We start from the raw sequence: 16371 nt of genomic DNA on the forward strand, positions 1-16371 counted from the left end.
GCCAGCAAGTCACAGGACCTGATCCTTTTGCTCTTCTACACCCTAGTGAGGCTACAGCTGGAGTACTGTGTTGAGTTCTGGTTTCCACAGTTGAAGAAAACAAGGAGCTCCTGGAGAGGGTCCAGTGGATTAGGTCTGACTGGGGACCTGGAACATCTCTTGTACGAGGAGGGACTGTGGGAGCTGGGCCTGCTTAATCGAGAGAAGAAAAGACTGAGAGGGGATCTCATCAATACATGTAAATATCTGAAAGGATGGTGCCAGACTTTCTTCAGTGGTGCCCAGGGACCAGATAAGGAGTTTTCTGTAAACTAGGAATTCCACCTGGACATGAGGAAGAACATTCTTACATTGAGAGCACTGGAACAGGCCTCCCAGGAAGGTTGTAGAGTTTCCCTCTCTGGAGACATTCCAAACCTACCTGGATCCTGGGTAACCTGCTCTATGTGATCATGCCTTGGCAGAGAGGTTGGACTAGAGAATCTACAGAGGCCCCATCCAACTCTATTCTGTGATTCTGTGAAGTGCCTGTGAAAGCTTAAAATGGCTTACCTGTCTGGTGATGACCCATTCAGGTGGTCTCCTTGGCAGAGTTTCTTAACCCTAAATACTGCTAGATTTCAATTAGAGTTTAGAGCCTTTATATCTGGATAATTTTTACTAAAATAGAAGTTTCACCTTTATACTGTGGAAGCATTGTTGTAAATTAAGGAATTTAGTTATCATACAAAACCTGTGGTATTTTTAATGTTGAGTTAATGAGCAATAAGTGCCAGGGAACTCTGAAGAGCTTCCAGTACCACTATGTGCCAAATGGCATGCTTGAGTGCACCTATTAACACTTGCTTAGCCCGTCATTTCTCTTGGAAAAAGTCATTTTCACCTAAGGATATTCTCTGCTTTTTTTGCCCCGAGCTTCTCTTTGTATAATGAAATGTAGGACTCTGCTCAGTTTCATTCCATTGGGGATCTTTGGGCTTTAGAGCCATTAGAGAACAAGGAAGAAGTGTCTGAAATTTGAAAGGCCTGAGGAACTGTAGCACTCGACTGCTGTTGATTGAGGGACAATTTCTTGGAACAGTTTTGCTCTGATAAACAAATGTGTGATTGGTCTGGTAGTCCTCCAGTACTTATGATCTGTCACTATCTAGGGGAAGTTTCAAAATGGTTAATGAGTAGGGCTGGAAATACTGAGTCATAAGAACAATAATCTATGTCTAATACCCTAGAAATCGGTAGAATATCCAAAACGGCTCATTATAGTTTGAGTCTGATGCTTCCGTCCCTTCTGTGACCTCTGTGGGGCTCCCAGAACATGTAGAAGCATCATTGAAATACAGTTCAGGGCAAATTTTGCTTTTTGACAGAGTACCCAGGCAACTGTGCAGATTTTGCTCTGCAAGAACTTGCCATTAAAAATGCATTTAGTAGGCTGAGACATATGGAAGCTATAACACATCTGGTCCCTAAAGCCAAATTGTGTATGAAGCACTATTGGTCTTTTTTCATTCCTAAATGTTCTCTACTCTGATTGTAGATTAAATGGTTTGTAATGTTTCCCAATATGTTGATGTTCATGTAAATCAACACGTAATCTATCAGCATTGTATAATTTTGTCTACTGATATTTCTCACAATTGATTTTGCATAGCTTTGAATTCAGAATACTGGAGGAGTGATTACCTTAGATACACCATTCTTTTAGTTTCAAAACATGAGGTCATTCTGATGCATTTTTATTTCTGGCTTAAAAACTCCATCGCCCAAAACAGCAGCTGACAGTCGTCTTAATGAAGAATTAAGACTGAGGATATGAGCTCTTGCACAAGCGTAAAAGATACTTGATGATGTATTATAATGTTCCCCAAGCAAAGCATTCCTAAGAAATAAAAGGGAATCATAATGTAAAAAATAAATGTAAAGGATGGTAAAGAGAATCTGCAGACTTGGTATATGGATATATGCTTCCTCTTGCTTGAGGCAACCTACCAAGTATAACACTGAGTAATTGTACTATTTCTGTTCTCAGAAAAGATTATATAAATGATCGAATTAAATTTAAAATCTGTATTTCCACCTCTTGGATAACTATGGAAGGCATTTTTGAGGTTGTTGGGGACAGCAGTCACACTTTATATAGAGTCGAAGAATGGTTTTAGTTGGAAGGGACCTTAATGATCATCTAGTTCCAGCACCCTAGCCATGGGCAGGAACACCTTCCACTAGACCAGGTTGCTCCAAGCCCCATCCAACCTGGCTTGAAATCTTCCGGGATTGTGGCATCCACAACTTCTCTGGGCAATCTGTGCCTGTGCCTCAACACTCTTGTAGTAAAAAATTTCTTCCTAATATCTGAACCTGCTCTCTTTCAGTTATAAACAGTTACCACTTGTCCTATCACTGTGTGCTCACCCTGTATGAGAGAGCATGTGCAGATCTCTCCTGAACTAATCACTTAGTTCCAGGCCTAAAAGGCATTGTAGCTACATGAAGATGCAGCACGTGAGGGTTTTTTGCTTTACATCAGGTATGCTGATGGCTTCAGATGCAGAGATGTAAAGTGTTATAGGCCCCCATGACACTGACAGATTTTGACCTTCTTAAATAATACTATTTGCCTACAGTGTCTGCTCAAGAGCAGATGTAGCACATTAGGATACGAGCTTGTAGTGAGTCTAGGATCTTATTGACAACATGGCTTTTCATCTCTGAAAGGGGACTGATTTAATTCACTTGTTAATTAAATCAAGGTTAATTAATTTTATGAAAAGACTGTAGTTTGATGTTGTAACATGTTCTGGCAGGATCAGATTGATGTTGCTGATCCCTGATGTCCATTCCCAGTGTTGACCAGCTTTACTGACAGAAGTGTGATGTAGTCTGTGCAGTGACTCTGAAATCCCTCTGAAAAGCAACTCGGTGAAATGAAACAAAGTCTTTCCCATCTTTTAGTATTTATTATACCCAACAAAAGCAGCTTGCCAGCCTTTTCTGCCCTCATGGAAAGCTAAGAAATTATGAGAGGTTGGGAAAAGCAGCAGGTGGAAAGTTTATGAGAGGTAATTTTGTAGTAAGAGACCTCAGCTACAGATGGCAGGGAATGCAGAGTTTTTTCTCATCTCTTCCACTCAAGAGTTGAGTAACTTCGAATTTATAACTTTCCTGTTGTTTGTAATTCTTTTAAAGCTCTACCGAAATCTGAAGGAAGTAACTTTTTATTGGAAAACGTTAGGTCAGAGGAGCGCAAATGTTTCAATTTTACACAGGCTTTTTGCCACTCCGTTTTGATCATCCCGATTTTATGCTTTTACTCAAGACTTCTGCCTGGTTTTAGTTTGGTTTTGGTTTGTTTATGTTCCTTCATTAATTTGCTTTCAGCACTCCTACGTGGAGAATTCATATAAAGATCAGTTCTATAAGAGTATACTTGAATAATCCACTTTCGTCATCCTGTGAATTACAGACCTTTCAGGTCATCACTGGAGCCCTTCCTTTCCTTTAGCTGAAGTTGGCATGCCTTAGTCTCTGTACACTATACGTTTAAAATATATGTTGGGGGTTTTTTTCTCTCTCGGATGGCCATTTTTATGTTTCTGTGATATTCCACTACTTACATTGTGGGGTTTTTAAAGTTATTTCATATTGTATATACGTGACTGCAACCATGTTTGACAGACCACAGTTTGGCAGAACATGTCTTCTATCTGCGATATTTTAAAAAAATACCTTTTTTTTCTTCTCTCTAATCTAGTGCATCTGCAGACCAATTAAGTAAACTGCATAGGACAGGAGGGATGTCAGTAGTCTTTGGCTGTGTCTACACAGAGATCTTGGAGCTTGGCATGCCTTGTACAGAACTGGAGGTGACCCTGTGTGTGTTTACTCTGGGGCAGGGCAGTAAGATGAAGGTAATGGACCAAGGTCCTGATCTGGTAGAATGTACACTGTGTGTCCTGTAGCCACAATGCCCAGTGCTTGGTTCTTAGCTCTGGCATCCCAGCTGAGATGTAGAACTTGCTTTGAAGTTTCTGTGGTCTGTATTAGGACAAGGGAAACCAAACCCTAACTGCAGCTGGGCTCTTAGGCTGAATTAGGTTCTGAATTAGACTGAAAAATGCTGGCCAATTTGTCCTCCAAGATGGCTAAAAAGCTTATCTTCATAATTTTTCGACTGTTTCTAGACCTTCCAGCTGAGATGAGAGGTAGTATTGAACCCACAGTGCACAAAACAATCAAGTGTGCACATAAGACTGATGCAACAGGAGTTTGCCATGGAGAAGGCTTAGGTAAAGTACGTATTTGGGTAGTCCTACAGAGAGATTTTTATCTTGTTTGGAGCTTTTTTAATTTGTATGGTAAAGAGCTAATACATTTCTTCTGAGGATTTTAGTGGTTTTATATTTGAAAAGTCTTGTAGTAGGATTGCTGCTTTTTTTTTTTTTTTAGGAATGCTAGCAATGACTGATTACTGTGGTGATCCATTTTTAATATATGTAACAGTTATCAGCTTAAACTGTAGCGTATGGGAAGTTGGGTTTTTTTTGCAGCGAAAGGGTTATATGTAAATCCATGGAAGGACATAGATTCGTTGTGGAAAATGTGAGGATAAGTGCCCAGGCTGTTTTATGCAATGATTGAAGCAGTGGTAATTTATCACTTTGGGATAAATTAATTTTTTTTATCCACACATCACTCAGAATTGATTTAGCATAAAAATGTCAAACTTACTTTATACTCTTGCTCTCATCAACATTACCTTGGCTGTCCAGTGTTGCGCTGACCTTCGAATAATACATTCTGTGTGAGCAATTGAGCTTGATTGATGATGTGTGGATTTGTAACAGCAACTGGGACTAGGAGCTATGTATAACTGGGCACGAATTTGTTTAGTGATGGAAACAGTAAGATGTATGCACAGTATATATACACACACTTTTCTGTGGACTGCTGATATTGAATTTATCACTGTTCAGTTTATCACAGTTGCAGTTCACTTTCAGATATTGACATCACAAATAAGTTTTATTTACTATTTTATCATTTAGTATATTATTATTTAAGGTATCTAAATACATTCAGTTACATCTGTCTTTATTCCTAGTACTATAGATTTTGGATTGAAAGGGTAAATTGAATTAGTAAATTTCACTTTTCTCTCTGTCCCCATCATTTTTTTCCGCCAGTATTTCCAGTATTCCCTTTATGCACTTTTTCTCTGTTTTTTTAATCTTTGTTATCTGACATCACCCAAGCACAGTAAAGTGAGTTGCTTTCCACTGCTGCTGAATAAAGCAGGATTTCTGGGTAGTTGTGTATATTTACAGAGAATGGTCATCATGTAAGTTTGATTTTAAAACTGCAATTCTATACTGATAGGCAGTTCCAAAAAGTACTTTATCCCCCCTAAATATGTTCATTTTGTGAAATCATGTTTGTATCTGGATGCTTTAGTTTATTTTAAAAAGTAAAGAAAATAAAAATTCTTTATAAAGACAAACATCAGGTTGTTCAACTGTTATCTGTCAAAAGCTAAGAAGCATAAGGGGTAACTGAAAGCAAGCAAGCTGGATTTATTCCAATTTTTGTATAGCATTTAGTGGCATTATATACATAGTTGCAAATTATCCCTGTGCAAAATCTTTGGAGGCTCTTTGTGCTGATTAAATGGAGAATACAGTTTGAATATGATGAAATTACTAGACAGCTGTGCCAGAGTATCATCTTTGGAGATGTGTTTCCTTTTAATTAATGATGTAAAGAAGGAACTGACATTCTGTGCAAGATCCTGAGAGGAGCTAAAGGATCTGGTGCTTACTCTCTAGCAAATACTGTATTTTCATTTATGAATGATGGATCCTTAGGAGGCAATAAACACAGAATCCCACCCTTGGTGCAAGTTTTTGAATTCATGCGTGAAGTGCACTTCAAGACATGGTACCACAAACAAAGCTGCACGTCCTGTAGAGATCTGTAGAGGTGTGTATTCCCTGAACTGTTGTTTAAGTCCTGGAAGCTGATCTTTGGCAGGTTTCTCAACTCTGTGAGATCTTACATTGTGATTGTTATCCTTGTTTTTAAAAGCTAAGCTATTTATTTATTTATTTTACTTGAAGCTTTGAGCTAGGCAGCCTAGTGATTTCTCTAAGCTGCACTGCTTCTAATGTAAGGACCATGATATTTGTGAGGCCTGGAACATACAGCTTATGGTTTTTGAAGCAAGGTGTACAGTCAGTTTCTTTAATCCTTTTGGTTTTTAAGCTTCTCTGTGTCTGGACCCCTGGTTTCCCTGACTCGGGGCTTCAAAACTTACTGCTTCCCTCTGGGTGAACAGGATATCAGTGAATTGGGATAAAATTGTTTTTAGCTTTCTGTACAACTAGAAAGGACTTCCAAGTTTACCTCAGTTCAATTGCTTCTCTGGCATCTGTCAGACTGCTTTTGCTTTCAATTTTTTTTTAGCTTCCCAGCCAAGTTAGTAATAAAGCTTGAAATCTTTCTCTTCATCTGATCCCACTTGCTGCTTCTATAGTTCAAATTAGTGCTCTGTACTAAAGTCTCTGTAGTGCTTTTAAATTTAAGTGTTAGTCTGTAGCTATAAAAAAATCCCTTTTGTGCCTGCCTATGCAAAAAAAAAAAATGGGCAGAATTAATACTTCACTGATTGCTGTGAAAGACTGGATTAAAGACTTCTAATAGATGTCTTCCTTGCCATTTCCCCACTTCTCTGGCCACAGCTAACAACATAATCACTGGCCTTTTGAACATAGGTCGAGATTACACAGAGCAGCCAGACTGAGCAAATGGTTTGCTGCTGCTGAGACTGCTGCCTCCTGGCTTTCTTACCGGGAACTGTCAGTCTGATCCTGGGTGAATCACAGCAGTTCACTGCACTGTTAGAAAATTAATCTATGGAAAAAAAAGAGGCGGGGGGGAAGTCAATTTCTTCTTCACGATTTAAAAATCTAGACCAGCTTACTTGAGAGAATTGGGCCAAGGAAGAATCCTGACTGCATTCCTGGGAGCTGAGGAGCTCCAACGAAGCAAGGATCACCCCTGACAGTGCCTACTTGGTCAGCATTATAGTAAAACCTTGCTCTTCCTCAGCAGATTGTTAAGATGGCCAATATGCCAATATGGGCTGGGACAATGCTATGTCTATTAGGTCCTTAGGTTTGGCACAGTGGTTGCATCAGTTTTCTATCTGTTTGATTTTCTCTGATTGCAGGTAACCAGACATTTTGTGTGATTTGAGCACACAGAATCAGTATCTCCTCACACACTGGGCTGGAGCCAAGAACTCTGTGCTATCCCTGCATAGTGAGAATGAATTCTTTGCTTGCAAACATATGTCTTTGGGAGTGGCAAATAAAAACTGGCTGCATTCTAAACTGCACTAGGAATATTTTAAACTGTTTTTACCCCCTGCCATGGTAAAAATACAGAATTCAGTAACATGAAAATAAAATGTCATTTGCAATGTCACTATGTGAACAGTGGATTACTTCTTATTACTAGGGGAAAAAGAAGCCAAGAGCTGAAATATTGAAGCCAAAAAAATTTAAAATTTAAAGTATTTTGTCTTTTAGCATTAGGTACCACTGCCATGATCTGGCCTAGAACTCTGCTTTTTCATTTGGTTTCTCAGAAACAGTGATCAAAAACACTTCCTTGCTTTCTAATACTCTGGCATAATAATCTAGGTTTACGAATTTTATGTTTTTACTTTAACTCACAACAGCATTCCTTCTATCTGTATTAGTGCACTAACAGTGTGACCTGCAGGCTGTCAGTCAGATGATCATCACTTAAGTCCTTTCTTCATTTTGCCACAGGAGCTCAGTCTACCGTATTTTGACAAACTGCTGGTATTAAACTGCTGGAATTGACCCTGTTCCCTTCATGGATCAAAGCAGGGGTTTTCACTTCCTTGTCTGTATCTCTGCAGTTCTGCTGTCTGTCTGGCATATGCTAGTGCCATATGTGAGAAAGGGAGGTGTTAGCTTTTCCCTCCTCTCTGTGCATAACCTGGGAAGCTCCGGGTGATGTCTTGCATACATGTGAGAAGTCCCGGCTGCAATCCATGTGTGATCAGAGCTGCCTCAAGTTCTGTGCTGCAATCTCACAGCCCTGTAGATGGCTACTTAACAGTCCTACCCTACTGTTTTCTTCCTTGCAGCAGGATGTATTTTAAAATCATTCATACGTTCAAGGGTGGTTTTGTGTTTTGGTTTGTTGTTTTTGGGGTTTTTTCTACAAGTTCATTAAATAATGTTTTGAGCTATAGTGTTATGTCAACTGCATGAAGGTCACTTATTGATACAGAAGTGGCTGAGGAATCAGCCTGTAATGATGATTCAAACCAGACATTCTTCAGAGTTCCTTTTTGTCTTATGAAGTAACAAATACGGAGGTATGGCAATAAAGGACATTTTTCTTTAGAGAGGACAGTACAGCAGAGGGAATGGATTTTGGTGGTGGGAGGGGGAAAGGGATGGTAGAGGAGGTGAAGCTGCTGCAACATGCAATGCTGAAAGAAATGTCTCTCCGCTCTGGGAGTCACTTAAGTAGATAATCCATTTGCTTAGCAGGTTGCTGGCACTTAATGAAGGAAGTTCACAAAGGTGTGGAAGGCCCATTACAGTGTCATCAGCAATGAAAGGCCATCACTCAGTCACTTGGAGAAAAAGAGGTTTGGCTTTGAGCTATGTGCTGACGTCTTGAAATTCTTCTCACCCCATCCCAGCCTGATTGACACTACTGGAGGAGCATGTGAGTTTCAGTTCTGACTTTTTGTTGAGTTGTCAGAATACTTGTTTGGTTGGTTTTGTTTCGTAGAAGGCATATTTCTCAGTAGGGATTCCTACCCCTGCTTAGAAGCAGGTGAAAAATGAAAAGTGTGGCTTCTCATAGAGACCAAAGCCCGACGTGTCCACATAGGGCAGAAGGAAGACACTTTGGGGATGGGGCTGTCATTTGTGTGCATGTCTACGTATTTCTTCTCTTTGTTTTTTGTGCAGGCTTTGAGGTGTAACAAAGTGTTATGTAGAACATTTTATTTGCTTTTGAGCTCGTGTACACCACTAACTTGTTAAGTAAATGATGGTAAAATTTCTTTGTTGTAAAACTCTTAATTTCAGGAGCTGCATAAATGCATTGTGTTTCCTTTTTATTTTTAAAGTTAACTCTCACAGTCTAATAAGCAGGCAAACTGCTTGAAGTATAACTGTTTAATTTTCTTTGGTTTTCCTATGCTGTCAGGCTTTAGTGCAAATAGTGCTTGGAAAAGTATGTAGCAAAGCTTCTTTCAAATAAATCTTACAAATGATTTGACAAGAAAATCTTTCTCTCTGCACCATAGAAACTCTTGTCTTCCATCAGTCAAAATTGTAAAATGATGATAATTATCTGGAACTTTTTGGCTGTGCCATAACAGAATGATTGTGTCACCTCACTAATAATTTTATTTTCAAGCTGATGATGGATTTTATAGACAAGAATATATCCTTACCATATGATGCATATAAAGTAAATGATCATGTGCATGTATCCAGCTATCTCTTATAACTCATGAAATTGAAAATAATTGAAAAACACCTGTTTCACATCTTGGCAAAAAGATGTGTGTCTGTAACTTAGACTGCAGTGAAAAGATTTTGATGTTCTTGAGAATCCTGTACATTCATAAAAGAAAAACTAAATAGATTTTCTTTGTGGGAAGGAGCCCTGATAAAAAGAAGACGGTTTTGATAAAAGTCATGATGAATGTCTTTCCAAGAGAATATAGGAATGAAGAAAAAACTGACAAAAGTCCAGGAAGAATGGTGCATCACATCATAACTTTTTTTTAAGTGTTTTGTATTTGTGAATTTTGGGCAGACTCTAACCGTGAAAGAACATCTTATAAATTCTAATAAATTCTCTGATTCATTGGTACTTTTGAAACTGTTGAAAGTTGTGCTTGCTGAGGATTTCACATGTTACACGTTGAACTTCTGTGTCCTCTTCCCCTCCCATTACACCTGAAAGTGGGAGAGTGGGGCAGAGGAGGTGAAGCTGGAGGTGGCAGGCAATTATGTTAAACTAAAACTGCTGCAGATCTGGGTCTGTTAGCAGCTATCTAAAAGTCTTTGAAGTTAATGGAAAGATTTCCACTGGTTCTATGTTTTGGATGGGATGCTTTGTGCCTTCTTTCTTCTTTTTGTCATTTTGTATCATTTACATAGTTACTGTTCTTCGTTAATTTATTGCCTCTTTGCTCCTATCTGTTACAGGGCCAAGAATGTACTGTTGGTACTTGTCACATAGTAAAATAATAGTATATTTTCAGAACAGATTATTCTTCCATTTAGGTGCATTGGAATTCATAAAGATTTTGAAAATATGGATTAATGTGAGCCTGTGAGGTTTTTGGAGGAACTTTCCACACTTTTTCTGTAAGAGTTTAAATTATTTATTAGTAAACGGTAATAAAGCTGCAATCTTTAGGCTATAAAAATAATGCTTGTCATCTGCTAGTTCTGGAAAGTTTTAACTGTTACCTGCTTTTCATTAGTGTTCTTTCACCTGAAGATATGTGTACTGAAGAAACCTAACCTTACAATTTAAACTTAAAAGAAGGAAAAAGTAGAGAAAACAAAACAAAACCTGGCCAATTGTCTTATTAGATTTAGGATGTTTTCTTTAAGAATGTCCATAGACTTAATTTTAAAATATGGGCAGCTCATTTTTTCTACCCTCCTTCCAACCATCACATGTATGAGGATGTGATGTTTCATATATGGTTCACATGTGGTGCATAATCATGATTTTACTATCTCCTTTTCTCATCACCATTTTTTAATCTACTTTGTGAGATTTAGATTTTTAGTCCTTTAATTATGTATCTTTTGTTGGTGCGTTTTATTTCTCATTTTGGTTATTATTTCATTAGTCTTCTGATAGAGAAAGAAAAGTTTTTCAGTTTGAAAGAGTACAAAGTTAAAAAAAAAAAAAAGAAAGTTTGATTTGGGGAGATAGCCTGATGATCAAGGATAGATGGGATCTGTGAACCATGGAAGGTAAGAACTCAGAAAACGGTGAAATTTGTAAACCTGGTGTCATACTGCCCAATCATAACCTAGAAGTACATTTTAGCAAATCAATATTTGGTGAGTAATGACCATTTAAAAAGAAATAATCTATTTGGTGACAGTTAAAAATATTTCTAAAGACAATATATTTTATGCATTTAAGTGCAATTTTAAATGTGTGCCCCATGATTCAGATTACCTTGCAACCAACATGAAATGCATCCTTTTGTATATGTCAGTCTTCAACAAAGCGTTGTTTACACTGTGGATCAAATATGCAACATTAAAATTCATTATAGGCATATTACCCACTCTCATTATATGACAGAAGTGTGTCAGTGAAATTAGCAGCCACGAAAAAGACAAAGATTTTCTTACCTATTAGTTGGAAGGTAGCAGCTGTTTGAGTAATTCCACAGAGGGATAACAATGACCAACTGACTTGCACGTTTTAAAGAAAAAATGATATCAAATCCTTTGAGGATGCCATATGTTCTGGGCTTTGAGGCAGGCTGTGTACGCTATCACAGCAATTAGACAGACTGGAGACTCTGCTAAAATTTTATCCAAAATGCCAGCAGAGAAGTATTTCTTGGGGCTTTTTAATTGTGAACATAGACATAGTTATGCTCCCATTATTTATCAGAGGATAAGTTAGTTAAAGTGTAGAATTTTTTCCCAATCATTTCCCATAGAGAACTATGTATAAATTAACTGGTTTGGTGTGGAGTTTGAGTTTTTAATTTATATTCCTTTTTAATTATGCTTGAATTTATTTAGTTTTTTTTTTTTTTTAATGGTGGTTATCCTTTTGCTTACAGAAGAGACTTAGAGTAATTCTAGCTTCCTTTGTCATTTGGGAATGGATTCTGAAGGATGCCAAGTCTTCTCAAACAAACTTGGTAATTGCCACTGAGAGTTGGGCCATTCAGATGATCAATGGATCCATCTGTGTGTTCTGTAGTTTGGTATTGAACTTCTGTAGTTTGATGTGACTTCTTGCCAGACCTATTGTGATTTAAGAAAGCTTGTATTGACCAGTTTACCCAAACTGGGCACATACAAATAATCTGTGCTGCTGTTGTGGAGATGGGTCACCGACCAAGCTTTGGCTGGCTAAAAGCAAGATGCCTGTGTCAGAAAAGATCTATTTGAAGCCATTAGGAAGCAGAAAGGCCTGTTAGCTGAAACTGCTGTGAAGATGTGTTGAGTCTGTACAGCACAGTCTCCAGAGACCCACCAGGACACATAACCCTCTGTTAACAAGCTGAGAGATGGTTTGTCTGTGGATACCCATATGTACTCAGAGCTTCTCTGTCCATTTTGAAGCAAGGCCTATTCTGCTGTGCAGGTTGTATTATTTCTTTGCCTAATAACTGTCAGCAAGATCCACACTGGCCCTTTACTCTTATTCCAGTGTCTTGGTTCTGTTCAGCAGTTCACAAAGAGCCTTTCTGACTCTATAGGCATTTTGCCATTCAGCTTTTATTTTATTTAAGGCACAAGCCTCGTACATGTACAAAAAAAGCTCCTCACAGCTTTATCATCACGGGTCATGGTACTTTCTCAGGCAGTATTGCAGTATTGCTGTATTGAGTACTGTGGTTCCCAGGTCCCCCTGTAGCCCCTTCCCTCTCCCTGACCCTCATCCAGAGCTGTACTGAATCCCTAGATTTATCTCTGAAGTTAACAGAATGATTTAGGTATACTGTTTGATGAAGTTAGGAACTAGGAAGAAAGCAGTATAACCAAACGCTTGCCTAGGAGAGAATGCAAAACTATTGACATGAAGTATGGAAGAGTTTGAGGACTGGGATTTTGTGCTCTGTTTGATTTAATAGCAGGAAGAGAATGTAAAGGAATGATAGATCCTGTGTTTTTCTGTGATACAGTGAAAGAATATAAAAATTGAATCAATAGTGACCATCCAACTCTAAAAGGCAATACGAGGGCTAATTTATGTATTTGAGAATAAAAGGAAACATACTTTCTGAATGGTTTACGTTTTGTTTTTACTTTTTGGGGTCGTTTTTCCCCGTAGAAACAGATGTTGGAAACTGTGAAGCTTGCCATCACAGAACCAATATTGATCAATATAAATGAGCATGTTAATCATAAGTAATGAGATCTAAGTCATGTGGTGAATGCAGTTTTATTCATACTTCTGTACTTTATCATGCTTATTCTGCTGAGGTATGTGTTTATATACACTGCAAAAACTCAGTAAGTAATGCTGTATTCTAAGATATATAAATTAATTATAAATTAATTTTAGGTTTGTTTTTTTCATTTGTTTGTTTAAAAGAAGTGTCAAGTAATGTTTGAAATGCCTGGTATAAGAGTGTAATTTTCTGTCACCTCAGTATTATGCACCCAGGTATTTGTCTACTATAAAGGGACAAAAGGAAAGTTTCTTCCCTTTATTTATATGTTAGGAGTTTCTACATTTTCTTTCCTGATTCTCAGATGTTGTGAGCCTTGACATTTCTGTAAAAGCCACAGACTGTCAGTGCCTGGGAACATGTGGTATCTCTGGATCTGTCTCCATGACTGTGGTATCAATTCTTCAGGACTCTTAATAGTCAGTCAGGCTGAATTAAGGAATCTGCTATTAATTGCCATTCCTTTGAAATGCCTTTGCTGCTGCTGTGGAAGAAAAAAAGATGGGGATGCAGACAGTCCTTGAGCACTGGCATTGCTATTGCCTGCTTTATTGAGCCATGGCAACCACAAGGACAGGATCCTGGGGCATCTCCACTCTGAGGGTGCTGCCTGCCGTGTTTCATCCAAAAAAGCATGTGACAGAAAGGTGGTGGCCCGGGGTGTTTGCTCTTGAGGAAAAATGCAGTCCCAAAGGGAAGGGGGCGGAAATAAAAATCCTCTCTGTGCTGGAGGCATTGTGAAGTGAGAGGATTTCTTCCCGAAGGGATTTCTTTCCTTTCAGGTAAAGGTTATTGCTGTTTGTCTCAACAAAGTGATAGTGGACTCTTCTTTCACTTTTTACATAAGGTGTTATTTGCCAGTTATACATCAGTCATTTTCATCCTCAGGAAATTGCATGCAGTCACCTCTTACTCTAAGCCATGGACCCAAAGCAATGTAGGGCAATCTGGTAAAAAGGATTAAGTTTAGGTATTGTGATATCTTCTTTGTTACACCTGAGAGGTCTTTCCTGCTGAAATTAAATGTAATTGAAGTTGCTGCCTGGATACCTCACAAGCACTGTGCATCAGGCTGGGAGGAACTGCCTGCAGCACTGCTGGCAAAAGGGGTGTAAGGGGAATTTTGACAGATGGGATCTGGGAGTTGTGATACTTAAGGATAGAGATTTGTACAGGGTTACTAGGTAACTGAATTTGGTGAGGTCCTTGACTTCAGCTTTACTTCTAGTTTGGAAAGCCAGATGTAGCCCAGGATCTTTTAAAGGTGAGCAACCTTTAAGAAACTAAATGAGTAAGCACATAAAGCTTCACTTCATTGTCTCCCATTTTACTAGGTGACCTATACAGAAGCAGGATTGTACCAATAAGTAGCTGGAAGGGACTTTGCTTATTCTAATAAACCCAAGGAAGAAGCAGGTGGTTGTCAGTACAGAAATAGGGGACAGACACAAAAATACAATAAGCCTTATAATGAACAAAATAAAAAAAATTATGTCAGTATCCAAAAACAGTAGCAAATGAATATAGAGAGAGCTGTACCTATACAAATCTAGGTGTAGATGAAGAGAAATAAGCATAATATATGTGTTATACTGTCTGGGAAGCTTGTGATTTGAATTACAGGGTAAAGATGGTGAGATATATACAAGACAGAACATTTGAGTTCAATATGTTGTATCTTGTAATTAATCTGTAAGATTTTTTCCCTGGGATTTTTAATACCTTGTACTGTTTTACTTTTGTTGCTCTGTACATCTGACACTTTAAATGCGACAGCAGTTTATGCTGTGTATAAAAGCATTAAATGTTTTTGCTCTCACAGTGTTTGCTATTGACTTTACACATGCTTCTCTATGTAAAACAAAATTAGAGTTCCTAATATATCAATAGAAATCTCTGTTCAAAAAGCAGACTGATTAATAAATGGTCTAGTGTTTCAGCACTTATGGATACCATTTCATTTTATCCCACTGTGAATTGACAGGTTATGACAGGCAATTGAGAACAGAATGCAGTTCAACTTCTTTTGTGCCAATGATATGTCTTCTAAGAGGTAAAATACTTTAATTAAAAAGACAGTTGAAATTTTAGCTTAAATTTTCCTTGATCTGTCAGATTTTTTTGTTGCAGTCTTAACCATTAGTATTCCTGTCTTTATATGTCTATTTAAAAAAAATTATTTCCATAAAAAGTATATTTAAAAAAATTTTCTTCCTGACGTTTTGTTTATTTTACTGATCTCAGGAAATAAGAAATATCAATAATAATTCCCTGACTATCTGTTTCTTGTTTCAAATTTAAACTAGCTTAAATTAGGCTTTCTTTTGCACACTTTTAAAGCAAAAGCTTACCCCATGACAGTCTGGTCATAAATTAATCATTATATTATTTTGGTATTGTAGCTGGACATGACTACTGTAAAAATTGTTACATGTTTTCTAAAATTTTCATATAAATTAGAAGGTTTATTTAGGAGCTCAATTTGTTTTTAACTAGGTAAAGCTGGTGAATTTACTATCAGATAACCTGTACATTAATTATTCCCCATATTTGGTTTGGATGTCGCATTTTAATTTTGTTCTCTAAGAATAATTATTTTTAAAATGTTCTTTTGCTGTGGGACAGGTAATCTGGGCACTAAGCACTATAGATCATCCTCTTTGTGTCATCTACTGACAAGCATGTCAGGCCTCTATTCTCTCAGTGTCTAGATTGATCCTTTCCTCAGGTCACCCATCATCTTTCTTTCTCTCTTTTTATGTCTGGGAAACAAAAGGAGAGGGGAAGAAAACCCTCAAACAAAGGAGGAGCAAGAAGGCCAAGACTGCAGTGAAGGGAGTGGTAGAAGTGCACTGGGAAGGGCAGAGCAGGCTTCTGACAGTTTGTCCTAAGAGACTATTCCAGCTCATTTTCACAATCAGGGCAATTGAGTGCCAATAAAAAAGTGGTGTCCAGATTTCAGGGAGACAGTTTTTCCAAGTGTCTGTTTATCCCAGTCTCCTTCCAAGCAGCGGGCTTCTTAGCCTTGCAAGAGACCTGGACTCTGTGCCTAGCTGCCTCCCTATCTGGACTTGCATCTGACAGCAAATAGATGTGGTCATATGCAGACCATCATTATTACTGTCAGTATGCATCTTTTC

The 16371-nt window shown here is 38.1% G+C and overlaps 1 long non-coding RNA gene across 3 annotated transcripts in view; it reads left to right on the forward strand.

The window, feature by feature from the left end:
* Positions 1-16371, forward strand: part of LOC148223592 (uncharacterized) — a 143121-nt gene that overhangs the window by 91639 nt on the left and 35111 nt on the right. The window contains exons 2-3 of one of the 3 annotated variants that reach the window (XR_015803827.1): positions 3752-3863; positions 8586-8769. This is a non-coding gene — a long non-coding RNA (uncharacterized LOC148223592). The remainder of the gene's footprint in view (positions 1-3751; positions 3864-8585; positions 8770-16371) is intronic. The other 2 variants (XR_015803828.1, XR_015803826.1) reach the window with 2 other exon arrangements.

This window comes from Sturnus vulgaris, chromosome 5, assembly GCF_052056855.1.
Source record: "Sturnus vulgaris isolate bStuVul1 chromosome 5, bStuVul1.hap1, whole genome shotgun sequence".
Lineage (NCBI taxonomy): Eukaryota > Metazoa > Chordata > Aves > Passeriformes > Sturnidae > Sturnus > Sturnus vulgaris.